The sequence below is a fragment of the Neophocaena asiaeorientalis genome, unplaced genomic scaffold (genome assembly GCF_003031525.2).
Source record: "Neophocaena asiaeorientalis asiaeorientalis breed wild unplaced genomic scaffold, Neophocaena_asiaeorientalis_V1.1 scaffold606, whole genome shotgun sequence".
Taxonomy (NCBI): Eukaryota; Metazoa; Chordata; class Mammalia; order Artiodactyla; family Phocoenidae; genus Neophocaena; species Neophocaena asiaeorientalis.
Genome location: NW_020173687.1, coordinates 657994 through 663865, shown reverse-complemented (window position 1 = coordinate 663865; position 5872 = coordinate 657994).

Sequence of the window (5872 nt, the reverse complement as noted above, 5' to 3'; positions counted from 1 at the left end):
CAGCTGCCGGCCCCTCCCCTGCCCCCACCCCCCACCAATAATGGAGGATTCAGGCTTTGCACACATGCCCGGCACGTAGTAGGGCTGGTAAACGTGTTGAACGCATGGGTGGATGGATGAGTGGGTGAGTGGGTGCCTGGCAAGAGGGCATAAGGGAGGCTGGGTCCAGAGGGGGCCCCTGTTGCGTCACACATCAACCCCACCCTGGCTGAACCCCACACACTCAGGCTGAGAGGATCCAGGTGTTCGGGGCTGGTGCTGGGCATCTGGGCAGGTGCTACCTAGGAGGGAGGGATGGTGACCACATTGGGCCAGGCAGGAGTAAGGATGCTGGGATCTGGGGAGGGTTCAGAGACTGTCTGTTCCTTCCTCATCCTTTCCCCATCATCTGTCAGGACTGGATCTGAAGTGAACCTACTGGCCTCACCTCCCTGGGGCCTCGCAAGCCACCCTGCCCTCCCTCAGGTCGGAGATCGCGCCCACCCCCCGAAGCAGCCCCCACAGCCAGTCCTGCAGTGGGACCTCCCCACACACACACAGGGGACCACGCCCCACCAGAGCCCCACGTGGGCCCTGGCACCATCTCTTGGGGGCTGTTAGGAAGATCCTGGCCTGACCTGGGATCGAATCTCTCAGTGGGAGCCCTGGTCCAGCACACACTACGGTGAGGCCCCGAGGAAGGGGCACTGTGTCCAGCCCCCAGGTCACTCTGACTGCTACATGGAAACACATATCCATCCTCCTGGGCCAGAGGCCTCGCCGTCAAGTCCCTCAGGCCCCTGCAGCCTCCCAGCTCTCAGCACCACGGACAGCGACACCCCCCAACCCCTCCGCCCCACACACACACCCCTCCAGCCTCAGTTGTGACCAAATGCATTCCCTGGGGCTCCTGGGAGAAAGCCCATATTTGAGTCTCTCTCTTTGCCCATTTCTTTCAGCAAAAGTTTTGAAAGCCATCAAGTGCAGGAGGAATGTGAGAATCGGGGCCATTTCTCCAAAGGGGACGCACCGTCATCTTCCCCCACTCGCAGGTGGGTCCAACCAAGCTGACCAGCCAGAGGCCACATCGACGCTGGGACCAGGGGTGGGAGAGAGGGGAGAGGGCAGCTGAGAGGCCTCGGAATCACTGAACGTTCTCCTTGCAAGGAGGAGTGGACAGTAGCACAGAGGACCGAGACACCGGCCACTCCTCCTCCAGGTTCTGGATTTCAGCCACGAGCCCAAGCTGTGCTGTGCCAGGATCAGGACCTGCTGCCCCAGCAAGTTTCCTCGTTGCCTGTGTCCCTGACATCCCACAGCCCTGGTGGAGGATTGTGCTGTGCAGAGCCAGACATGCTGACAGGTGCCCTTCCTGCCAGTGCTCTGCAGGGCCCCTTCTCCCTCGGAGCCAATCTGGCAGGGGCTCCGCCCCACTCCCCCACCTTCAGGGGCCCCGCTGCCGTAGCCGGGATTCCTGTGAGCTGGACTTTGTCCTACGACACTTTGCAGCATCTTTTCAGATGGTATCGATCCACCTTTGGCCAGCCTCCAGTTTCACAGCTCCACGTGCCTCTGCCTCCCACCCCACCCCCACCTGCCTCTCTGCTAAGTAGTTAATTATCTATAACACACTCCAGAGGAGGGCGAAGCACTCTTCAGGGTGAGGAAGCAGCTGGGGATGAATGGGATCCCTGGCCCTCGCGTCTGCCCCCAAGTGTTCTGTTGGGCCAGCAGGCGTGGGGGGCGGGGTTTGACGGCCCCTGCCGGCTGGCACCTCTCTGAACCTCCGTTTCCCCAGCTGTTAAGTGGGGATGGTAACGGTCCCCGCTCATGGGGCCATCGTGAGGGTGGAGGGGTCGGGTCGGCCGGGCACTTGGTACCTGGCTCCGCGTCTGGCTAGTGCTGAATGGCGGCTGCTGCCGCTGAAGTGACCCTTAAACAGGAGCCGCCTGGCAGTCGCCCTTTTGCTCTCAAGGGAGGCCCCTGCGCCGACGGCTAAGAGCTGGAAGCCGGTTGCAACTCAAGTGCCTTCAGAGGCCAGACGGGGCCCACGGGCCAGGCCAGGTGTGGCGCAGACCCAGGGCCTTCTTGCCGCCTGTGGGCCCTGCTGTGGGCTGCAGAGCATCCCAGGGGCCCTATGCCCAAAGACCCCCATGCAGGGCTTCGTGCCCCACGGCCTAACCCAGGACCAGAACAGCAGGTGTCTGGACGCCTGCCGGCCCTGTCACCCCTGAGGCAGCAAGTCCAACTCTTCCTGAAGAATTACGTTCTGACAGCCCGCGGCACAGAAAAGCCCTTTGTCCCCACCAGCCGGCCACCTGCTAATGAGTCCCAGCCTGGAGGATCACGGGCTCCCGCCTGTGGGGCAGAGGGTCACAGCAACCCTCAGAGGAGGGGGCGGGGGCGGGCCATACTGAATGGCTGAGGGCAGGCCCGGTGGGGCTTCGTGACCCTCCGAGGGGAGCCCTGAGTCCTCCTGGAAGGTTCTCCTCTTTCTCCTTCGCCTCTGGGTCACCTTGTTCTCTCTCGGGTCCTGAACCTGGCCCTGCAGTTCCAGACGGCGCTCTGCCTGGGGTGGGAGACCCCACAGCCTGCCAGGCTCCCCTGGGCCAGTGGGAGTGCCATGTCGGGGCTCCTCCTGCACGTGAGGCCTGCACCCCAAGCTGCCGCTCCTGTGTGGGTTCCCACCATGTCTAGTGCGACCCCACACGTGTGTCCCCAGGGTCCCCCGGGACCTGCCCTCTGTGAGCACAGCGGGGTGTGTGCTCTGGGCCTAGCCCCAAATCGCTGGTTAAGGGTGTCCATCACCCCGTCCAGATCCTGAGCCCCTTGAGGCAGGCAGCTGCCAGGTCGTCCTGGAAGAGGCACTGGGCAGGCCACGGGCACGTCCTGCCCAGACCAGTCTTGTCCACTGCCCAGAGACCTCCAAGGCGTGGAGGAGCCCCTCCTGGGGGTGGAAATCGGAACTTGGTCCTCAGAAACTGGCCCCGCCAGCCCCGAGGGTGGGGAGAACGGCCGCGTTCATGCCTCCTGCTGGCCCCCGGGCTTGACCAGCCAGGCCAGGTGAGGGGTCTGTTCCTTGTGGACCTGGGGCAGAGCGAAGGCCCCTCCCCCGATTGTCACCTCCACCCCTGGGCATGTGCCCTGGTGGCCCCATGTGTGTGATCCAGGAGACCCAGACCCAGGCCTGATCCCGCCCCTCTGGCCACAGGCCTCGGGCAACCCCCCCATCAACTCAGTCTCCCCACCTGTAAAGCAGGGCTCTGCCCCTCGTTTCCCAGGCTGTTCTTAACCGAGGGAAGCTCCCCGCTACAGTGGGCACCAGGCTGGGGTGTCAGCGTGTCTGTCCCGGATGCCAGCCCTGAGGTTGGCCCCCTGCCCGCCAGCTGAGACCACCCGCACTTCGTCATCATCCCAGGTTCCTTGGGAAGCAACACAGTTGGGGCCCCTTGGGCCAGGGTGGACCCCCCCTGCTGGACCTTCTGGGCCAGTTTCCTGGGGGCCTGAGTTCCCACAAGCACAGGCTGGCAAAGGCGGCTGGCCTCCCCCACCAGCGATGAAAATAGAGTCGGCAGCAGAGACCTGGCGGAGGGTCCCGGGAAGGCTGCACAGCTCCTGCAGGGTGGGGCCTCTCTGTGGCCTGCTGGCTGAGGCCCAGCACAGAAGTCAGGAGAGGAAGCCCATGCATCTCCAATCAAAGCGCAGGATCAGCTGCAGACCCGGAGGCCAACGACCCTGGAGGCCACAGGCCGCTTCCTGGGCGAGTTTGCACAGGGAGCTTGTGTGAAAGCTGCATGCCATCTTCCCAGGCAGCCTTCTGTGGCCTGGGCCTGGCCGGCTCTGCCCACTTCCACCCCCATCTCTGTGCCCAGCCGTCCTGCCCAGGAGGGGACTCAGCAGGAAAGGCAGACCACCCACATGCACAGCCTGCCTGAATCGGGGGGCGGGGTGGCGGGTGGGCGCCCACAGTGGGAACTCGGGTCCCCAGGCCCAGCAGCTGATTGCAGAGCACGGAAGCTTCCTCGGCCAGTGACTGGATTTTTCAATCAACACATTCCCCGGGCAGCGGACAGCGGGCGGCGGACGGGCGGGCGGGGCCCTTGTCTTCAGCATCCTCTGTGTCCTCTGTGTCCTCCAACCAGCACTGGGCCCCTGAGATTCCGAGGCCGCTCACGCGCCACGGCCCGCAGCTCAGGAACCGTCAGCAAGCCGAGGCGCTGCTCCCTGCCCGCACCCACCGTGGACCCCATCCTCAGTGGGACCCCTGAGTGGGTGAGATACCCCCAAACTAGGTTCTGGGGGCCCCGCTGGACCCCCGGCCACAGTCCACCCCGCAGAGCCCAGCACCACCTGCTCTGTCCAGGTTCATGCACACAGGGAGGTCCAGCTGGGCCCTCAGGCTCTCAGCCTCCATCCCTTCCTGGAAGGGAACGCTAGACGTTCAGCCTCAGGGAGCTGGGATCCAGGCCAGGGGAGGTGCCGTGGAGGGAGGAGAGGGGGCTTATTGATTTGTCCTTATTGATCCCGTGTCGGTCCTGCCTGGGGGCGGGGGTGGGGGGAGTGCTACTCCTTTGGGTTTCTGAGCCCATCATTTTAGGGACGGGGATTGAGGGGGGAGAAAGGGGGCCCCTTCGCAGGGTGGGGTGCTTTTCTATTTCCGGCATGTTCTAACGTTTGTTGTACCAGATGGATGGTCACTGCATCTGGGGTGGTATTATTATTCTACCACTCACACGATGACAGCGCTGAGGTCATCTGGCCAAGGAAAGGGCCCAGCCGCAGGACGCCCGCATCACGGCTCCACGCCCCCACTTCCCAGCCCGACCCCCGGTCTCCAGAGCCTTGTGCTGCCCCCACCCACCTTCCTCCTTGAGATGAGATGCGCCTGGAGCCTGAGGCTCTGCTCCTGTTGACAAAGACACGTCTGCAAATAGCTCCTGGCGGCAGAGAACCAGGAGACAGGAGCTAGCCCAGCCGAGCCGCGGGGCCGCAGCTACTTGGGCAAGGCTAGAGCTCCCCTCTCAGACTCCCATCCCTCCGACTTCCTGCTCCCCTCCCCGGTTTTTTCCTCTTCCTTCCAGCCCAGCGAGATGGGGTGGGGATGGGGGGCTGCCTCGACCACTCCCAGCCTGGGGCAGCCAGTATCTGTTCAGGCTGTCCCAGAGCCACCACCCCACCCCGCTCCAGCTCGCTGGCTCTCCAAAGCGATTGACACGTCCCTGGCCTGTTGTCAGGGAGGCCCTGGACCTCGTCCCAGTCCCGGGTGGAGATGATTACCCTGACGTCCATTGCAGAGTTTAAGTGTGTTCTCTTGGCACTGAAAACACAGATTTGGTGGTGGCGAGCTGGGGGTGGTGGGGGCACCGTCCCTTCCTTGGCTCGGCCCCCCGGCAGGGCCGTTTCCTCCACCGAGGGGCCGGGGGCTCCTCACCAGGTGGAACCTGCTGTTGCGAGCCCTTCCTGCTGCCACGGCTGCAGGCTCCCTGCGGGGCAGTGGGCTGGGACACGGGTTGGCGGCAGACAGGATGGGAAGGGGGTGCTGGGGAGCCCGCCCTGACGCTCCCCAGCTTTGCGGAGGTGCCGCAGAGCGTTTGCAAGTTTGGAAGCTGCCATGGTGAGCGCCGGGTCTCACTCGGAGCACGGCTCGCATCTCTGTAAAATCAGCGTCACAGGCACCGCAGGCCTGGCTGCACAGCCGGACGGATGGCAGGACCCTCTGAACAGGCTGCCCACTGGCCTCCAGGAACCAAGGTGGGGCCATGGCCCTGCAAACACCCCGTTCGACCCAGCAAACACCTCCCCAGACGTGGGCGGCCCCGCAGGAAACCGGAACAGGCAGGCCCGTCACCCCTGCGCTCGGACGGAGCTTCAATCCAGGAGGATCTCGAGGACA